The sequence below is a fragment of the Toxorhynchites rutilus genome, chromosome 2 (genome assembly GCF_029784135.1).
Source record: "Toxorhynchites rutilus septentrionalis strain SRP chromosome 2, ASM2978413v1, whole genome shotgun sequence".
NCBI classification, from domain to species: domain Eukaryota; kingdom Metazoa; phylum Arthropoda; class Insecta; order Diptera; family Culicidae; genus Toxorhynchites; species Toxorhynchites rutilus.
The window spans coordinates 227,536,071-227,557,307 of NC_073745.1; the positions used below are offsets into that span (position 1 = coordinate 227,536,071).

Here is a 21,237-nt window from a genome sequence, read left to right on the forward strand (position 1 = left end):
TCGATGATGATGATGATGGTCCCGCCTCCTTTCCCTACAGAGGTTTGAGCAAGACGAGTTATCTAAAAGATAATTTGTTTATTTTTTCTCTATTTATTTTAGCAAACATAAAAAACGAACTGATTTTATTTACAGATATAAGTTCAAAAAATTGCAATGTCAAAAGATAAGCCAATACTCAGTCATGTCCGCCACAGAGCCGATACGGTTCCGACGAGGCCCTTGCAGCCAATTGGTCCACCAAAGCACAAGTCCAACCACTAGCCTTGTTTTGGATTGACTATGAATACCCTCATTCAGAGAAATCGAGAAAGTTTCCTTTACGAAAAATTCCTAGACCGGCACTTAAAAAACTTTCAATTTAATATCCTTTATATCTGTGTCTCGCGCGCGACTCTCAAACTTTTGTAGACTACTTTAATTTTTTTTTCTAACTAATACAACTATAAGAACGACAAAATAAAAATAAAAATAGTCCATCATCACCAAGATCATTACAGACATAATAGAGATCAATACAAATTTAAAAAAAGAAAATTAAAAAAAAATAAATAATCTACATAATATAACCCGTTCAACAAAAACTTCGTCAGATTCATTGGAAATATTGAAAACAAACTGCAAAATAATTGTCCACATTAAATTATCCGTTCGTATAAAACTTCGTCAGTAAAGATCTTCGTCATTAAAATAAGCAAAAACTCGTTCGACTGTTAATAAAACACAGCTTTTACATGTGAAATACAGTGCCTCTTAAATTCTGTAAGTGTTGTTGCGCATTTAATATGTCTTGGCATCGAGTTCAACACATTTATTCCTTTGAAGTACAACGAATTTTGTGAAGCACATAACAAGAAATTAGGTGTTCTTAATTCATTCACGTTTCTAGTGTTATAACTATGAAAGTCACTTCCTCTTTCAACTCGATCACACAAATATCGTGGCAGCAAACCGTTAATTACTTTAAAAATGAACACCATAGTTAAATAAACAATTCTTCGCTTCACGGATAACCATTGTAGAGCGTCTAACATTGAAGTTGAGAAAGTGAATCTGTTACATTTTAGTATCAACCGCATTATTTTGTTTTGCAAGTGCTGTAATCTCGATATTTGTGTGTCATTGGCTAAAAATAAAATGGAAGAACAAAAGTCTAAATGAGGAGAGATGATTGATTTGTATAGCTGTATTTTGCTGCAAATAGTTAAATCGTTTTTCAATCGGCATATGATACTTTTTGGCAATTTTCTTGATGACATTGTCAATGTGAGTGTTGAACTTGAGTTTGTCATCAATAATCACGCCAAGATATTTAATGTCCCGAACTCGATCAATAGTCTCATTATCAATAACGATGGAGACGTTTTCATTTAAACGATTTCGCGAGATTACCATATATTTAGTTTTACTTATGTTCAATTTCAATTGCTTATACTTCAACCATCTACTTAAAGAATGTAAATCTCCATTCAAATGTAAAACGACCTGATTCAAATCATTAGCTGCAATGAATAACACAGTATCATCTGCAAAAAGATTGATATCACAAAATCGTAAAACTCTTCGCATGTCATTGATATACATAATACATAAAAGGGGCCCTAATACACTTCCCTGAGGTACTCCAAGATTATTCCCTAGGGGATTGGAAATTGAATCATTAAAAATAGTCCGTTGAGTTCTGTCATTTAAATAGCTTTCAAACCATTTATATGCAGTACTCGTAAATCCAAAGCGCTTAATCGTGTTCAACAACAAGGGCCTAGAAATTGTTTCGAAAGCGCGTTTTAGATCCAAGAAAATAGCAATGATATTCTCTTTGCACTCTAGCTTCTCTTTCCATTTTGCTAATACCAAGTTCAATGCGGTTTCACAGGAATGACCTTCCCGATATCCCGATTGTTCTGGTATTAGCAAAGCATTGCAATTTAAATATTCCAACAGCTGGCCTTTAACGACTACTTCTAATATTTTCTCTAGCGTGTGCAACATATTGATGGGACGAAACTCTTCGGCTTTAATCGTTACAGCAACCTTTTGAATTGGAACTATTAAAGATTCCTTCCACACCTTAGGCACATGTTCCACACCCAGTTAGCAAAGATTTATTAATAAGGTCCAGCAAGATGAGATCAATGACATGAAAGCAATCTTGACTAACTGTAGCATTAACATTATCCACTCCAGCCCTTTTTCCTAAAGAAAAGCAAATAGTTTTAAGTTCGTTTAATGTAATTGGGTGGAAACTTTCAAATCTACAACTACTATTAACCGGCTGTTTTATTTCATCAGGTTCATCAACCAATTCAATGGACTGATTGATCAATGAAACACTATTGACAAAATAATCGTTAAACTTAGATGCTATAGCCTGTTCAGACTGTTCAAGTGTGCCATTAAAAGTTATGGACCGCGGTTTGCTATTACTAGGTTTTAATAAAGATTTCAAAATTTTCTGAATATATTCACAACGAGTTTCCCTAATCGATTGTGTATATATATTGCGCGCATTTGTGTACATAGTCCAATGATTTCCATCATCAGATCTACAAAATTTCTTGTACCATCTGTCTCTCTCACGTTTGAGGCGTAAAAGATCCAAATTGTACCAGCTGTTTGAGTTTTTCATCGGAATAAATTTTTGCGTAACAAGCCGATTTGTACACGTTTTTAAGGTATTAGTTAGAACAGCCGCTGATTCATCTAAATTACCGACCTCGAATGGAAAATCCAGGCTTCTCACTACGAGATTCGAAACAGCATGCTTCGAATATTTCCTCCAGCAATTTAATTTCACAACATCTTCGTTTACCACGAGATTATGTACAATATTGATAATTAAAGTCTCATGATCGGTTATTTTCAAATTGGTATCCGTGACTGTGTAAATAGTATCAAAATTGGAATAAACATGATCAATTGAAGTTTTACTGTGCCTGGAAATGCGCGTAAATTTATGTACCGTTTGTTTCAAATTGAAGAAATCGGATACACGCTTCAAATGGTTCGAATTGTAGTCATCACGCCAATTAATATTGAAATCACCAGCTAATATATTCAATTTGCTAGAGTCAAGGAACATTTCAAGCCAGTTTCCTAAAATTTCAACAAAGCGCAAGTCGCTTGAGCTGGGACTATGATACAAAACACCAAAATTACCCATCTTCATGCCATGTTCAACTGTAATGCCCGAGAGCCAGTTACCATCAATAACTTCGTTGAGGCGAAGATTGAATTGAACTGATTCTCTGACATAAATAGCAACACCGCCAGTGTGCCTAGAATGTGATAAACACGCAGCAACATTATATCCGGAATACTAAAGGGTGTGTCACATCAAATTGCATCACGGAAAAAAACGCTGTAGAAATTTAATTTTTAGGAATTATATCTTCAGCTTTCGCTTATAATCAGATAAGAGTGTATAGATCACGTTGGCCATGCTTCACTGTCAATTTTTCGTAAATTTGGAAAAATGTCGTCGAACGAAATAGAGCGTCGTGAATTAATCCTGCGCACTCATTTCGAGAATCCGGAGTTGTCACATCGGGACATCGGTAAGATGCTGGGAATCGTCCAATCCACGGTCAGCAGAGTACTAAAACGATACTTCGAGAACCCAACCATCGACCGGAAGGTGAAGAACGGCAAAAATGGATGCTTCGTCAGTGAAAAAGATCACAAGCGCGTAGTTAAGCAGTTTAGACGTGATCCGAGAAGTTCGGTCCGGGATGTCGCCAATAAGCTGAATTTGTCAAGTTCATTCGTCCAGCGGACCAAGGTTCAGAAGGCTCCTAACCGCGACGAAAGGCAAAACATGGTGGGGAAGACGCGAGCCCGGAAGCTGTACACCGAAATGCTGATGAAGCCGCATTGCCTGGTAATGGACGACGAAACCTACGTCAAAGCGGACTTTCGTCAGCTGCCGGGCCTGTTGTTCTTCTCCGCAGAGGACAAATTCAGCGTTCCGGAGGAGATTCGCAAGCAGAAACTATCCAAGTTTGCCAAAAAGTACATGGTGTGGCAAGCGATCTGCTCTTGCGGAAAGCGGAGCGCCCCCTTCGTGATGACCGGCACGGTAAACGGGCAGGTTTACCTTAAGGAGTGCCTACAGAAGCGCTTACTACCACTATTGAAGCAGCATGAGGGCCCGACCATCTTCTGGCCGGATCTCGCTTCGTGCCACTATTCAAAGGACGTGTTGGAGTGGTACGAAGCCAACGGGGTCACCGTCGTGCCAAAGGAAATGAACCCGCCCAACGCGCCGGAGCTTCTCCCAATAGAGAAATATTGGGCGATTACGAAGCAGGCTCTCCGGAAGAACCCAAAAGTTGTCAAATCGGAGGCGGACTTCAAGAGAAAATGGATTTCTGTTCAAAAAAAAACTACAACCTGACGTTGTACAGAACCTTATGGACGGGGTAAAGAAGCATACGGGCTTGGGCTCGAAGTATGAATAAAAAGAAAATGCCAAAAGTTGTTTAATAGTTTTTATTTTACTGTCTAAAATTTTCAAAAGGATCGGTCTACTGGGCGAATTTCTACAGCGTTTTTTCCGTGATGCAATTTGATGTGACACACCCTTTATACTGATCAAATGATTCTACTTCAACAATGGGTGTTTCAGACAATCGACAATCGAAATGTTGGAAATTCGCTATACCAAGTGATTTGCCCTCGAAGGAAACTATGTTGATGAATAAATACAGCTTCGCCCCAAACAACGAATGTTTTCATTAAAAATCCCGGGACTATTCAGCCCGTTTGCTGTGTACAGGGTCTTTCAGATTCAATGCCCACGCAAAAAAATCGAATAGCTCCTTATATATTTTTTTTCGTTCCGTCGATGGTAACACTGCATTCCCCACTTCGGGACGATAATATTCGGCTACTCGTTCGGTCTAATCGGATGGTTTTTAGTGTCAAGATGTACAATTTACAAGAACGTGTATTTTTAGTGAAATCGTATTACTCGAGTAACCGAAGCCTTAATGAAACTTTGTCCTCTTATGGTAAGACTTTTAACATTTCTCGTCGTCGATGACTTCCTCTGGGGGTACATGAAGGACCGTTGCTCTGTTAATAAGCCACAAAGTTTGGAGGAACTTAAAGAAGAAATAACTCGGTTTTTAAGCAGCATCGAAGTCGTAATGTTAGTGTTGTGCATGAAGAATTTTGTTCACCGTTCAAAACGAGTTATCGAAAAAAGAGGTGAGCGTTTAATCTGAAAGACCCTGTAGTATGGTAGGGTTTGTGCATTGCAATAAGATTGAATGAACCATCTCCAGCTGCTTTTACAGAACCACGCAAAATTTCGGCCCTTTTTCGAATCATTTAAAGTCTCTACTAAAAACAAAAACTTCATTATAAAATAATACCCGAACGAGTGCTTTGAATAAAATCATTTCGTAGAATTCTGTTATTTTTTTTTTTGTGATTTGTTAGTTATATGGTTAATTTTTAGAAACAAACACGAACAAACAAAATCAAAGGCTTGAGCCCACTGCGGCAGTAAACCTTCGTCACAATTTGCAATTCGTGGTCCTACCGAATTGCACATTTTGTACATACTTCCGCGTCAATTTCCGACTGCAGTTCGCCGCCATTTGATGTGTGTAATTTTGCTTTGTTATGCATACATACGTGAGCATCTGTGATTGTTGATGTGTAGCGAAATGAAATTGGAATTTGTTAATACTGTTAAAAAAACTTTTTTTTCTCCCTCTCTCTTTTTCTCATTCCAGGTAAGTTGCAACATCGAATCAACCGCGGACCAGCAATTTTCAGTGAAGCCCATCAATGAATATGTGAGTTATGGAACAGAAAGTTCACCCAGATCCCCAGCCCCAGCCCCATTACTCCCCATCCCATCTGTCTCTATACCTTCTAATTACTGTTCGCGAGCATCGAATATCAGAACGAAATGTGAACGCAAAATCGATACAATTCCGAGTTACAGCGCGGTATTTTTCCTTCCCCAGCGGCAATTATTTCCAATTACAGGCGATTAAAATTATACACTCTGCTGAGATATACATTTTTTCCCCAGTGCTGCCTGTGCTGAGGCGCCTCAATTGCTGCTGAGGCCTCAGTTCCGGACTTTGCGTTATTTATTCAGTTTAAATTTCAGCAGCTTTGTTGGTGTGTGCTCGTTTTGTGCCTCTTTCTGACACACGTACGAGCCGAGGTGTGCACGGTAGGCTGGGTGGGGGCGGACGGCAGTGGGTGTCTCCCCGGAGTTCTTCCCCAAGGGGAGATCGGGACACTGCAGAAATTATGCATCCAATTCGATTGAAAATTGGGGAAAGTTCTCTATAAATAATTCATAAAATCCGTTTAACACCCTCGTTCAGCGTAGAATCGTTCCCACTAAAACTTTATCCCACTCTCTCCTCTCCCCTCCCGCGTATGTCCCAGCTCGTGCGAGAATGCGGGAGAGGCAATGAGATCGAAATGAAATCAACATAAATCAATGGAAATGTTTAATGAAATTTGAAATGCTCCGTTTCGTTTGGATAACAATATTATTCCAAATTTGTGCGCGCCTCGCTTATTGTTCCGATAGGATGCTGCTGCTGCTCTTGCTGCTCAATGTTGACGCTGCTGATGAGAGCGATCGGAATGCTCCGTACCGGATAATCAACTTGACTGTCACGGAAAGGCATCGTGTTCGGGCGCTGTGTCACAAACCCTATCAATCACGCATTTACACGCATCTGGCAAATCTAATTCGTTTTATTAATTACAATCTGTCTAAAATGCAAATGATAATATGCATATGTGCAGATGTACATTCTATTGCTGCTGTGTGTTTGGTGTAGCACCGCGATACCGTGCGGCAGTGCAGTTCGAAACTAAATAATTCCTGAAACTGATGGAAAATTGTGTGGATTAAAATCATTGATCCATGTGTATGCGATACTGTGTGAAACGAAGTTGTATTTTTATTAATTTTCCGCGCTGTTTGTTTGGAGCCCGATTAGGAGGATTTGTTTCTGTTATTCTGTTATTCTTAGTATAATGTTAGAACCCATTAAGATTTGTTCGTTTGAAACTATATGGCAAAAATATATTAACGATATCTAGAAATTAGGGCAACAAGGGTTTGGGAAATTAAAAATCTGAGACCAATTCTCATAATCTGAACACTGAGGAAGCCGAAGAAGTTTTTCCAGAGTGCCAGATACCAATAACGATGATCTCATGAACGATAGATATTATTACTTTGGAAAGCAAAAACAATTATGAGCATTTCAAATATGAGAAAAATCTTCAAAACGTCATAGAAAGGCTCAGAATTCGCGTCTTTTCATAAAAACAAACTGACCCTCGTTGATTAGAATTCATGTCAATCGTAAATAAACTGGAACGGATCAATGGCTTCAATAGCATGTTCTACAAAAATGATTACTATTAATTGACGTAATCTCTATTTGCAACAGGGAGAGGAAATCATAGTATGAAGCGTGGAAATTCCAACCATGATCCCAAACAACCTTAGAAACTTCGATTAGGAATTGGGATTTACGATAAAACAGCGCCAGTTAGAGAGGAGCTTCACAAACAGGCCGACTTTAACAGTTTTTATAGTTTCGCAAGTCAGACCTGCTTCGGAATATAGACATGATATTCTGAAGTAAAATACTCTTCACAAAAAATGCTCTTACGTATTTCCAGTTATTTGGGAGAACTCGCAGTGTTCCGTCTGCTGGGAACTGTGGGGTGGACTGTATATGTCTGGTTGATCCACTCATGGAAACAACCGGTGCGTGAAAGGAACCCTTGTGTTCCTCACGCCTTACTCTTCTGGGTGGGAGCCCCTGTGGCTCCGCTCCATGCTCTGAAAAGAGCAAGTAAACTCTTTACTCTTTGAGGATGTGTTTTAGGAAATCTTTCTGTTGGATCTGGGTCAGAGTAATGCAAGGTGGGCGCATGATGTTTGAGAACTTTACGCTATATACATTTTATTCTTCTTAAATTCACTCATTTCAATATATACACTTGGTTGCATTAGTTTCATTGCTGCACATGCGAATGTGCCACTATTCTGCTACTGGAGTACTGTAACCCCGCTCATGTGGTTGAATTGTTTTCATACTGCTACTGATGTTGAGGTTATGCTACTGCTGTTGCTTCTCTTGCAACGTTTGGTGTTTTCTTCTTCACTAGGCTAAGGATGTTGGGGCTACTCTTGCCGTTGCCGGTACACAGTTATCGCGGCTCGTGCGATACTGATACTTCTTCGTCTTATCGCACTCTTGCGATGATGTGTTGGCTGCTTGCGTTTGCTCCTCTTGCTGGTGTTCTCGATTTGCACTTGGTGATGGTTGAATGAATACTGATCGCTCCACACGGTCGGGGCGCATTTTTATGCAGAATCGCTTCGTATCGAATAATGGAGGGGTGGTACTTACGACATCATTCGTTTTCCCCTTCCGTGCGTTTCTCGGACGGAACACGCAGTTTGTTCGGTCTCACCTTAGATCTTTCGGATAAAAAAGTAAAAAAGTCTCGCCAAATCTTCCATGATCAGAATGAGTTTAGGAGCAAACAATATATCATTCAATAATGGCACAAATACCACTAGAAGTATGAACCCATTTCAGGAAACTACCAATCTTTTTTTAACTAAACAATAGGGAGAGTCACTAGTTTCAGTGTTTGAGGCCTCCATATCAGAAGATCCTCCTTCCTTTGTCATTTGGTGTGCCGCAGATTTGTACCGTCAACCGGGGGCAAAGTGATTGGGAAATTGATCAAAAGTACTAATTAAAACAAACTGAATTTATTGGTATTGTAAAATTGAATCTAAAACATTTTTTATATGACACGTTCAATAATCATCTGTAGGTTCTTTGCGTCAGTAGTAGGATTGGGCGATCTTGGATCGATTTTCAGAAGATCGATCTTTTCCATTCCTATTTCCGATTTTTTGGATCGATCTTTTTCACTCGAGAAAATCGAGAGAATCGATCTTTTGCTTTCGATTTTTTCGATCTTATTTTTTTTTCTCCAAAATATATATTTTATTAAGGCACATGTGGCGTTAGCCTGACGGGGCCGGGAGTCCAATATTAAATGTTAGATTTCGTTCTTTTCGTAGATTTGGTGTTCAGTATACATCGATTTCAATCTCACCAAAGACCACCTATAATTTTTTTTCAAAATATGTTGTTTTTTCAAAAATGTGGGTCGCATCTTCTACGATTTACTTCCGTGCAAATGCTGACAGAGACAGAACTGAGGGGATGTACTGTAAACAGTGGCTCATAGGATCATCGAACTAGATGTTAACATCAATTCCAGGCGTAGTCTTGTTTGTTTGAACCGGCTTCGACAGGCAGACATGGCATATGGCGCGATTGGCTTATGGGATCGTTGTCAGCTGAGTTCTGGACGGATACCAGTTGTTGAGTTTCTAATAATACTTTTTCAATTAATGTATTAATGTATTAAAACGACTCCTTGACGGCACAAGACGAATGCCCTGGAACATGTGTATTTTTCTGAACTTTAGCTTGCATGCTGCTGAACAAAACAGAATGTTTTTGATGTTTGAATATAAATATGAAATTTGCATTCCCCATTTGAAAAAAACGACACTCCTATAGAATAAGGAGATAAATTTGATAAAAAAGGATTTCGATTTCTCAAAGATCGATTCGGCAAAGATCGATTCTTTGGTACCGATTTAATCAGTGGATCGATCCCTACGCCGTTTGGAAAATCGATTCGTCAAGATCGATCTTTTTATAAAGATCGCCCAATCCTAGTCAGTAGTTCTCATTCGATCACTTATAAAAATGCATAAAAAACAGTTTTTTTCTGAACTGCATTTTCGTTTCGATTTTTAAGCATGGTGAAGAAACATATTTTCAACACATTAAAACGATATTAATAGACGCTAAACATATTTATTCATACTCAGTTGATTATTTACGAGTTGAAATAGTAATCAGATAGTTACAATTACAATTGAAACAAATGAAAAAAAAAACTATTTTTCAAAAAGTACAACGGAAAACAACTTTTTTTCTCGATCAGATAACCAAAGTCACGGCTCAGTTTTCTCGGGAACGGCTAAACCGAACTGGATGCTATGAGTTTTATCTGAAATCTCATTTCATTACATTTGAGAACCCTTTAAAGTTTTATCGGAATTGGTCCAAGGGTTCTAGGCAAATGGCGGGAACATGTTAAGTGGCCAGAAATTCTGGAATCCAAAACAACACAAAACCTGCCATTTGGAGTATCATACTATATGTTTTTCAAAATTAGGTAATTTGTGATGAATTAAAGCCGATATGGACTGATTGACGATTAACGAAACCCGGATATGTTCCGAATCAAGTATTCAAGAGAAGTGACCACTTATGACCAGAACCACATCCCATCGTGCGACATGTCGGATTTCATGGTTTATCAATACCTCATTATTGACCATTATAAGCGTTTATGGCCGCGTTAGGATAACCCGGATGATCTACGGATAACCTGCAGCTCAAACTGAGAAAGACATTAAATTAGTTTTGTGTCCTCAAATTCTTGAATTAACATTTATATAACCATAGGTAGAAAAGTTCGTAAATTTCTACACATTTTTGTGCTTATTACACTAGAAATTAATGAAAAAATGTAGTTCGATCATGTTCCTTGCTCCTTGTCCGGAGCAGGAATTTGTCCATAACCTGCATGACCTTGAGAACCGTCTGGTGTTTGGATTGGCTAGAAAAAAACAACGTGAAACATCTTTTCAAAACGGAAAACATAAGGGCTGGCTGAGATGGAAGCTCTTTGAATCTAAGATTGATTTTTCGATCATGTCAAAGCTCTATATGACTGGAATATAATCACTCAATAAACACAATTGATAATAGCCTTCTGAATCTCACGAAAGCAATCAGAGTGACAAACCATATGGTCCTAAATACCTTGACTAGCTAGTCTCGTTCTTCTTCTTCTTCTTGGATGGCACTCACGTTCTCAGTGGAACTTTTGCCTTCTTAAAGTAGTTATTACTAGTGTCATTTTTATTAGTATTTGAGATTTCTATGCCGGATATAACGCCTTGAATGTATTCTGGAGTGGCAAGCTCTAGATTACGCGCGATCACAGTGCACTCGTTAGCGTCCCACATTATCATTGGTTTGTCCGATTTTGGTTGTTTCAATGCAATTAGTAAATGCAAATTTTTATTCATGAAAATCACATGTAATCAAGACGACGTTTGGGTTTGTTGAAAAACCGCAGATCTTTGGTTGCTAAAATGCAATAAGGCGTTCAAATTGTTAAATTTTTTATGTTTTTTTAAAATATATTTTTCAAACAGGAATTATGATCATGGTGTGTCCACTTCTGCTCATGGTTTTTCCGAAAAATGATCATGTTTTGTCCGGTCTTCAAAATCACCATTTTTGAATAAAAAAATTTGAATTTTCAAGTAGATGTTGCATTTATAATTGCTTTAATTTACTGTCATCATACTGATCCATTCACAATTTAGGCTTTCTTCAGAATATTGCCTTTTCTTGGGCATTTTAAAGGTGAACAGCACTCAACGTGGATAAACTTTATTCCTGCTTCGCGCGAAGGACAACAAAACAAAACAAACAAATCGCCAAGCGGTTGCCATAGTGATCATGTGGACAAACAAACATCATTGAATCGGACAAACCCTGATCAGAAACGAAGTCATTGAGATGTATTGATTACACGATTTAGATATATAGGGTAAATGATTTTGGTTTGTCCGATTTAGGGTATTTTCGCGCAGCTAGTAAATGCAAATCGATTTTTGTTCATGAAAATCACATATAATCAAGACGAGTTTGGGTTTGTTGTAAAGCCCCAAGTCTCTAATTGCTAATAACAACATAAGGCGTTCAAATTATCCAATTTTTGATTTTTTTTAACGATTTTCTTCAAAGCGGAATTATGATCATGGTTTGTCCAAAAATATTATCATGGCTTGCCCGGTTTGGAAATCACTGGTTTTTAATGAAGAAATTCGAATTTTCAAGTAGATGTTGTATTTCTCATTGCTCGAGTTTACTGTCATCACATTGATCCATTCATAAATTAGATTTTCTTCGGAATATTGCCTTTTCTTGGGCATTTTTAAGTTGAACAGCACTCAACACAGAAAATTTTGTTCTTGCTACACACGAAGGACAACGTAAACAAACTGCAGCGCGCCAAGCGGCTGCTATAGTAACAATGTGGACAAACCTACATCAGCGCATTGAACAAACGATAATCTGAATTAAGTTCATCGAGATACAATAATTACATGATTTAGATGTATAAATCTGATACAAATGGTGTGAAAGCTCGATGTTTACAATATTTGTAAGTGTTATAATTCAGAATACGTACCAAATAAACCTCTGGTGGTTGATTGAAAGTTAGCTCAAATGAGAGGCGATTAACACCAATAGAAGGTGGATTTTATAAACCTTCAACACATGTGAATATGTAAAAATATCCTATAAACCTGATTTGACACAGGTGCGCTGAACTAGAGCATTCAAAAAAAGTGGGCAAACTATGATCCTATTTTTGATTGGACAAACCAAAATCATTTCACCTTATAATATTTTTCCATAAAATACCGTCTAATTGGCTTCAATTTAATATATCGATCAACATTATCATTATGAATTGTACTTTCGATGTTCGGAATTTGAGATAAAAGTGTTCGGAATATCAGTAACAAAAATGGTGTTCGGAATTTGAGACAAATGTGATTGAACATATTTTTAGTTTTTCACCGTGAATATGTATTTGTTTTTTTTTTAATTTCGCGAAAAAGTACCATTCTGAGTAATGAGTAATGGCCATCAAAGCTTAAGTGTTCGGAATTTGAGACAAAACGGCATGCCTTATAAAAACTCGCTTCTAAATAAAATGGTTTTTTTGGATCGTCGTATTCTTAGAAGCCTCCTGAGAGGCACTTCACTAGCATATTGTAGTTTGTAGTTTGCGTGGGACGTATCTTCAGTCATCATTGACTATGATGAGCTGACCCCACCTAATAAGGAGAATTACGCATTGAAACCGTCAACTATTAACGATAATCTTTAACTCCGAATTATTATATTCGTTCTAGGGCATCGTGAAGATCGCTTTCCATCTTTCCCTTTCAAACTGCTATTTACAAACGAGCGAATTCCATTCAACATATCTTTACCTCTATTCATATGGACCAATTTCTTCTAAATTATTCCTATATCTTTGAAGCGTTTTGTAATGTTGATTTACTTTCAATGTTCGTGGAAAAATTTTCTACGTTTTTCACCCAAGCCAGTATCCTATAATACTTGCAATTCAGCATCTTCGAAAATTTCTCTTTCACTACATTATTGATATTCAAAATAAAAATCTACGCTTTTGAAGTATCATCATAATAAGTGAAAACCATTCAATCTTAGGTATGGCAGGTTTCTTAATTATGAAGTAGTGAAAAGTCTTACAGTACAAAAAAGAGGGCTTAACATAGTCCAATATGTGATGTGAATTTCTACCGATGTAGCAAAGTTGACACGAACAGATGTCCTGCTGTCAGTCGGTTACAATTGTATCTAACAGATAACGGGTGTTAAATAAAATATGAGAATTTTTTCAATCACATAAAAAAAAATTTTTTTTTTCATCGATTTCAGTATTTTTTTATTAATAACATAATGTATTTTCTTCAAAAAAATGTCAGTGAATGTTTGAGTAAGGGCCGTGGTCTGCTGTTCGACGCAACTTTGTCGCGATGCTCTCACAAGAACGTACGTACGTACGGCACTTACGTCCATTTTTCGGATACAATTCCGGATTCTTGTAGTCAGTTGCTTCGTGTCCTTGGCCCTCCAATTGTTTTTATACACCAAAAAAAGCCAAAGAAATCCTCTATTGGGCGGCACTGGGGCAAGTTTGTTGGGTTATGATCTTTCGACACGAACGGTATCTTTTCTCCTCAAGATATGCCAGCGTCTTCTTGGCGTAATGGGAAGACGCCTTGTCCGGCCAGAAGACGTACTTCCCATCCGCGTGATGCTCGTTCAGGAACGGCAGCAGGATTTTATCGAGGCACTCTTCTCGATAGATTTGTTGGTTGATTGCCAGACAGGTCGGCTTAAACCAAGGCTTTGAAATGCCCCGGTCGGAAATGGCGATGTACAACATAACCTTTTTTTTTCAAACTTGTGCTTGAACTTGTATTTCACTTCAGGCGGTGTGGATGATTTGTCGCTGGAGTAGTAGTTATTATTTCCTGGAATATGCGTTTTGGACAGCGGAAAATAGCTTCCGTCGTCCAGAACGAAAGACGTCCCGTGGTATTTTTTGGTCATCCACCGACACTGTGATTTAACCGTCTCAATCTGCTCCTCCGTGTACTCCGGCGACCTCGTCTTCTTCCTGCAGACGATTCCTTCCATCTTGAGGGTCCGATGGATCAATACGTGGGAGCAGCCATATTTCCGACCGGCGTCACGCAGGCTGGTTGCGTCCTTGTTGTCAAACAGCTTCTTTAACGATGTCTTCCTCTGCTTCGTCATTATCGTCACCGGACGACCACTTCCGACCTTCCGCTCTACGCTCAGGGAACCCAGCATACGATATACCGTACTGACAGGTACATTTTCTTCCTTAAAATGTGCCACCGTGAACTTGTTTTCTTGCTGGAAATGCGTTTCGTAGAACCGTACAATGCGTTCGCGGAGCACGTGCTGTTTCGACGCCATCTTTGCTTTGACTAAATTCAAACTAGCAAAATCAAACACGCCTACTGTTTCTAGGGAGCCCAAAGAGCAATTTTCTTGGAGAATGAAAATTTTACGCTCTTTATTTGAATTACTGAAAGGTATTGAAAAAAATCTCATTTTTTATTTAACACCCGTTAGTATTATAGGGAAAACCAATTCATTTAACCTATCATTTGTGTAGTCATGTGGCACTACGTCGAACGCTACTGAAAAAACTACATAAACCGAATCAACCTTACTCTTGCTGGAAACGCGCGGGTCTCTCACACCAGGTTAGTGGTGATATTTTCTGGGGTGTAGAAAATAGATTATCCTCGATAATTTTTCACATCAATATATTGGGTCATTCTAAAAATATCCGCGATTATTTGTCACTAGATGGAGTTAATGGTTGAATATCGCGTAACTTTAAAACAATTCTGTCAAAGTCAAAAATTCATCCATACAACTGCTCTGTTCTGCAAGACACATCGGGCAACTGTTCTATAAATAACTCAACAATGATCAATCAACTGTCTCCGCTGTCCGGTCTAACTGGATAATGGAAGAACAGAAGGGAATCTCTTACGCCTCTGTGTAAATGTATACCATGTGCAATGGTATTAGAAGGGAATACTCTAACGCCGAAAAATGGCAACTGTGTAATGTTCTAATTATATATATGATGAACATGTGACATGTACACGATTTAAAAATTCGGCTCAGTTTACAGCCAAAATGCTAATGAGCGTACAATAATCAAAAGGGATAAAAAAAAAGGATAAAATGTATGTAAATCTGCATTTTCAGGACGATTTTATTTAAATATGCTGTATTTGGTGTTCGTTTACAACAGAAAAGGTAAATGTGCAGCAAAAACAAGTAGACAAAATAAGAGAAACTTACAACACGGATGCTATAAGTGAACACAGGACGCAGAAAAAGTGGTTTCTTCGTTGAAGATTTGATAAAATTGTGCAACTGGTCGAGCAAGCTGTCAGGAGATAGCCAATACCCTAAGAATCAATCATGTGACAGATTAGAATCATTTCAAAAATGCTTTCTCAATTTGCTCTTGTGACAACAGTCCGTCTATCGGACTAGCGCCGACTGAATTAAGGATGTTCAGTATCATCAGTCTTGAGTAGCCGTTCTCCAGTTACCTACACCGACGGTCCGTGCATCTTTCTCCACAATTTATAATCACCGGGTGTGGGGTCTACCCCGGAGTCTACGCTTTTTCCTGTTTTGTCGGCTCTTCCATCCGACATTCTGACCACATGTCCAGCCCACCGAACCTGCCATGTTGTATTACCTTCACTATATCGTTATTCATGTGTCTGCGGCTACATTACATTTTCCAGTTAACCGCCGGGTGTAGAACTTAGCACTTTACAATGAAAAACACCTAGCGCTCGTCGATCATTTTCCTTCAGGGTCCATACTTCATGTACATAAAGGGTAACCGAGAGGGTCAACGTTCTTCACAGTAATAGTTACGTGCGAGCTTTCAGACCACGGAACTTCAGCTGGCTACGTAGTCCGTAGAAAGTCTTGCTAGCAGCTGCAATTCGTCGTTCGTCTTGACGGTTCACATCGTTGTCCCATGTCACGGTATACCGAGATATACGAATTCATCAACCACTTCGGATCGTTCCTCATCCAACTTCTCCTCAGCACCAACACCACAGGGACTTCCGCTCTCTCTACCGTGTACTTTGTTTGTTTTTTCATAGTTGATGATGAGACCCAACATCACTACTTCTGTCTTGCAAAGGTATAAAATAGCGGAAAAACGCTAAGCTACGCAATAAAACTCGTTGTTTGGGTGCTATATGAATTATCGCAAAGAAACTTGATTGACCGAAGCTCCATCAACGAAAAACATTGGCTGCCGAAAATCGATTGAAGAAGATTTTTGCCGAAAAATACAGAAGTTCTACACGGATGTATTCATGGAATTATCCGAAAATCGACAAGAGGGTACAAATAATAATGGCCTTTTTTATTCTTTATTTTTGAGACTTTCGGCCTCCTGGCCTCCTCGTCTCAGTAATAATGGCCTTGATTAAAATTGATTTTTTTTATCCCATTTATTTATTTAAGGCTCATCAGCATTTTAGCTATAACAGAGCCGAATTTTAATCGTGTACAGGTCACATGGTTATTATATCTATAATTAGTACATTACACAATTGCCATTCGCCAGTATTTCTTCTATACCATTACATATGGTACATTTACACAGTAGCCATTTAGGTGTAAGAGTATTCTTTCTGTTATTCCATTATCCAGTTAGACTACCGGATAGCGGAGACAGTTGATTGATCATTGTTGAGTTATTTATAGAACAGCAGCCCGATGTGTCTTGCAGAGCAGAGCAGTTGTATGGATGAATCGATCTTATTTCGACCGTGGATCGATCTTCATCGCTGATGATTGTTGCGTGGACGTAGCTATTCTGTAACAACACAAAGATGGTCAATAAGGATCCTGAGTTTTGAACTCACTAAAATTTGTTTTTAATGGAGGAAAATTTTGAGAGGTCTTCGTAGCCTAATTGGTTTCCTGTCCGCTACTAAGCGAACGATCATGAGCTCATAACTCAGGAGTGTTATGCCATGCAACAATCATCATGTGACGGTAATCTCAGTATCTTACCGCTCACATTACGGTCTGCTGCATCGGTAATTGGTGCTACTTATAACACAACAATGAAAAAGTCTCATATCAGCAGTCCCGCTGTGTAAAGTTCAACTGTGAGCATTCGAAAAATAGGAATATTCTTACGCCGAAAAAAGGCGACATGTGTTGTGTATCGATAGAATGGGAATACTCTTACGCCTAACTGGCTACTGTGTAATAGAAAAAATGTGTATCTATAAGATAGGAATACTCTTACGCTAAAAATGGCTACTGTGTAATATACCACATGAGATAAAAATGTACACGAATGAATTCGACTCTATTACGGCTGAATTGCTGAATGAGCCTGATAAAATCAACATGTTTGATAAAAAAAAGGAAATTTTAATTGAATGAAAAATCGCGAATACTCAGAAGATTATTTCCAAAGATTTGTTTATTATTACGATTAGCTTCCAAAATACTCGAAAAAATATTGTTGGCGACCAACAGGACCCCCTTACTGCAGCCCTGAAAAAGAGAGTGCTTACGTCTGCAACTTGCGGTTATTGCTCCACGCTGAATGTTATCAGCTGATTGCGGACATGTAAATAAACCGGCAGTACTAACGGTACAGGTAACTGTTCTCGGTAAAGGACTTCCACCACAGGGGTATGACTAAAACGTCAAATCCCTCATGTTGCCAGTGTACCCAATATTGCTGCGGTTCACTGACATTTTGGTTCTGTCAATTACTGTTGTTTACAACTCGGTCCGGTTATATAGTCTAGTATTGGCTAACTTTAAACTCCGTGTTAAATGTGAATCCGAAATATGAAAATTGCTCATGCAGTTAGAAATAAAGCAGCACATTTTTCTTTATTTTTACTATCTCCGTGATTTCAAAGATTTCAATCCTCGCAAATGATATGTTGGTAAACAAATGACGCCATATTAATTTTGATTTTGGGTAGCCTATATTCAATTGATGTCTAACCCCTGTGCCACCAGCGTAAGCGAGAACGCAATCACTATTGCGTGAACGCCGTCCACACTCTTTTCTCCTGTATGAGTAATGAAACTGGAGATAAATTCACCACTCTGTTCGGAGCCGAAGTTAAAAACCAGGTGTATGGCACGATTATCGCTCTCTCACTCTACCTACCATCACCGCCTATCTCACTATCCCTCTGCTGTAAAAGTTCATCATCGACTTCACGATATGTCAGATGGTGGTAAATTGGTAATTCGCGATGACAGAAAAATAGTGTCGACGTCTGGTGGCGACTTCAAATTTGGGTCCCAAACTCGTTAGTGTAATCTCTATCAGATTAGAAGACACGAAGCCGGTTTTGACGTAGGACTACGTCTTTCATTTCTATACCGGGGTGTAAAATCAGAGTTTCGAAAACGAAAGCGTTACGACGGAGACCGAGATTAAACTAAACTAAACAACTGAACGAAATGGTATGATACACATTTCATTCGATAGATAAAATGTCTACGCGTTCTATACTTGTTACTTTCTGATCCAAAAACTTGTTTCAATAGTCTTAAAATTACTTTCAAAACAGGCTATTGAAATCACCAATCGGTATATAAGCGAGCGCCGCTCGGAAATCCACTCAGTTCTAATTGAACAGCGATTGGAGCATGTTGTCGCTGTTGTGGTGAAGCTTTTCGTTTATCATGAAAGCGCGAATGAACGGTGTCACCAAGAGCCTGTTTGTGCACCTTAGGCCAGAAGGGAATCCATCAGGAGGAGAGTGATGCCACAAACTGTTCCCCGGGAAGATCTCGAAGCAGCCGCTACATACACACATATACACGCGCGGAATTCTTTCCGTTTGGATGCCTTTCAGCATCGAGAAAGATCCGGAAAATAATCCGCCAGTTCCTCTGGGAATTTAAAAATACATTCATGTGAAAGAGTTTATTTGAATGTTTTCTATCCATGTAACACTGTGACCAAATATGTTTCAATCAAGTGCTATTAGAGATGGTTATCGAGATAGCATTAACCACTGGTGGGCTTCCAGTATCGAGGAAAATGTGGAAATATCTAATCGTTACTGAAAATAATCTGCCAATTCCTCTGGGAATTTTCAAAATATATTCATGTGAAAGAGTTTATTTGAATGTTTTCTATCCATGTAACACTGTGACCAAATATGTTTCAATCAAGTGCTATTAACAGGTGGTTATCGAGTTGGTATTAACCACTGGTGGGCTTCCAGTATCGAGGAAAATGTGGCAATAACTAATCGTTACTGAAAATAATCTGCCAGTTCCTCTGGGAATTTTCAAAATATATTCATGTGAAAGAGTTTATTTGAATGTTTTCTATTCATGTAACACTCTGACCAAATATGTTTCAATCAAGTGCTATTAGAGATGGTTATCGAGATAGCATTAACCACTGGTGGGCTTCCAGTATCGAGGAAAATGTGGAAATATCTAATCGTTACTGAAAATAATCTGCCAATTCCTCTGGGAATTTAAAAATACATTCATGCGAAAGAGTTTATTTGAATGTTTTCTATCCATGTAACACTGTGACCAAATACATTTGGTTTTGTGATTTTTCGATCAATCGCAATTAACAGAATAGCTTCTGAAGATTATTCTTCCCCATCAGTAGAATATTTCCGTATCCAATATTGGATGCATAAAACCTTGTGCATCCAACGTAACACTCTCGTTTTCGAAGTCCCCCAAATATTCATTCATTCAGAATGAATCCAGATTCAACTTCAAACAAATGATCTCTAAATCAACGATAGTCCTACGTCACCCTTGCGGTTATACCATAGATATAACCCACTTCCTGTTTTTAAATTTTTAAATTTGAGTGAAAATGTTCACGTCATGTTATTTAATTACTTGAGGCACGTATTTCTGACTTTCATTCAACCATATGGCTATACAAATTCCAACATTGTTACTGAATTTTTTCACTATAATATAAAGTCGTCTTCATAAACAATTTTCGTATGAGACTTTTTCCCCACCTGCAAACAATTTTTTTTAAATTTAAATATAATACTAATTTGATATAGAAAAGCTAATTTTCATTCATAATTTTAATTTTGAAAACGTTCATTCCTTTGACGCTCCCCTAAACTAGTAAACGAAGCTCAATGGCGTCAACGCGGATCGCTGTTTAGAAGAAAACAAATACTTTTGACGTTTGAGATGTTGGCCCCAAAAACATGGCGAGTGTCATACAGCTGTTAAAAATATCGTACAACGCAGGAACTATAGAAACAATAGCAGCAGCACAGCAGAAGTTGTAATTTTGTGGAGCTCAGCCAGTCCACGATCGACCACCACCGGATAAATTAGGACAGAAGTTAAATATGAGTGATTAGTCCACGTTCACGTTTGATTATGTTGTATAGTTGTGAAATACCTTTTAAATACATGTTATAATTGTTGAATATATGTAGTTTGTACCCGCATCGAGTGGTTGTTATCAACAACTGGAAGAACTGTCCGCTGATCGATTTGTTTGGAGTTTTTCACTTGCCGTTGGGCAAACGGATTTTAGTTTTGTTCTACCGACGGCATTTGTGTTTGTTGGGAAAGGATTTCCCGTGCGATGTTGGGTTCCTGAAATTATTGTTTGAGTTATCGAAGGTGGCCGGATACAAAAGAAATATTCTCAAAGAAAGAGCCATTGAAAATACGGCTGAGGACAGCGAGCAAGCACAGCACTTGAAAATAGAAGAATTTAATCCTTCGACTTCTCCTGGCTTCTCCTGGAGGTCCGTGCTGAGAACATCCATGGTATGTACCAACAAGAGTTGTCGTTCATAGAATATTTTGAAAGAATTTGGCGAATAAATTGGCCGCTTTGAGATCCGTATTAGTTCCTGCA

General features: G+C 38.4%; 1 protein-coding gene across 10 annotated transcripts in view; it reads left to right on the plus strand.

Annotated features, from left to right (window-relative positions):
- LOC129768064 (CUGBP Elav-like family member 4) overlaps positions 1–21,237 on the plus strand; it is a 1,369,849-nt gene that overhangs the window by 375,820 nt on the left and 972,792 nt on the right. The window lies entirely within an intron of this gene.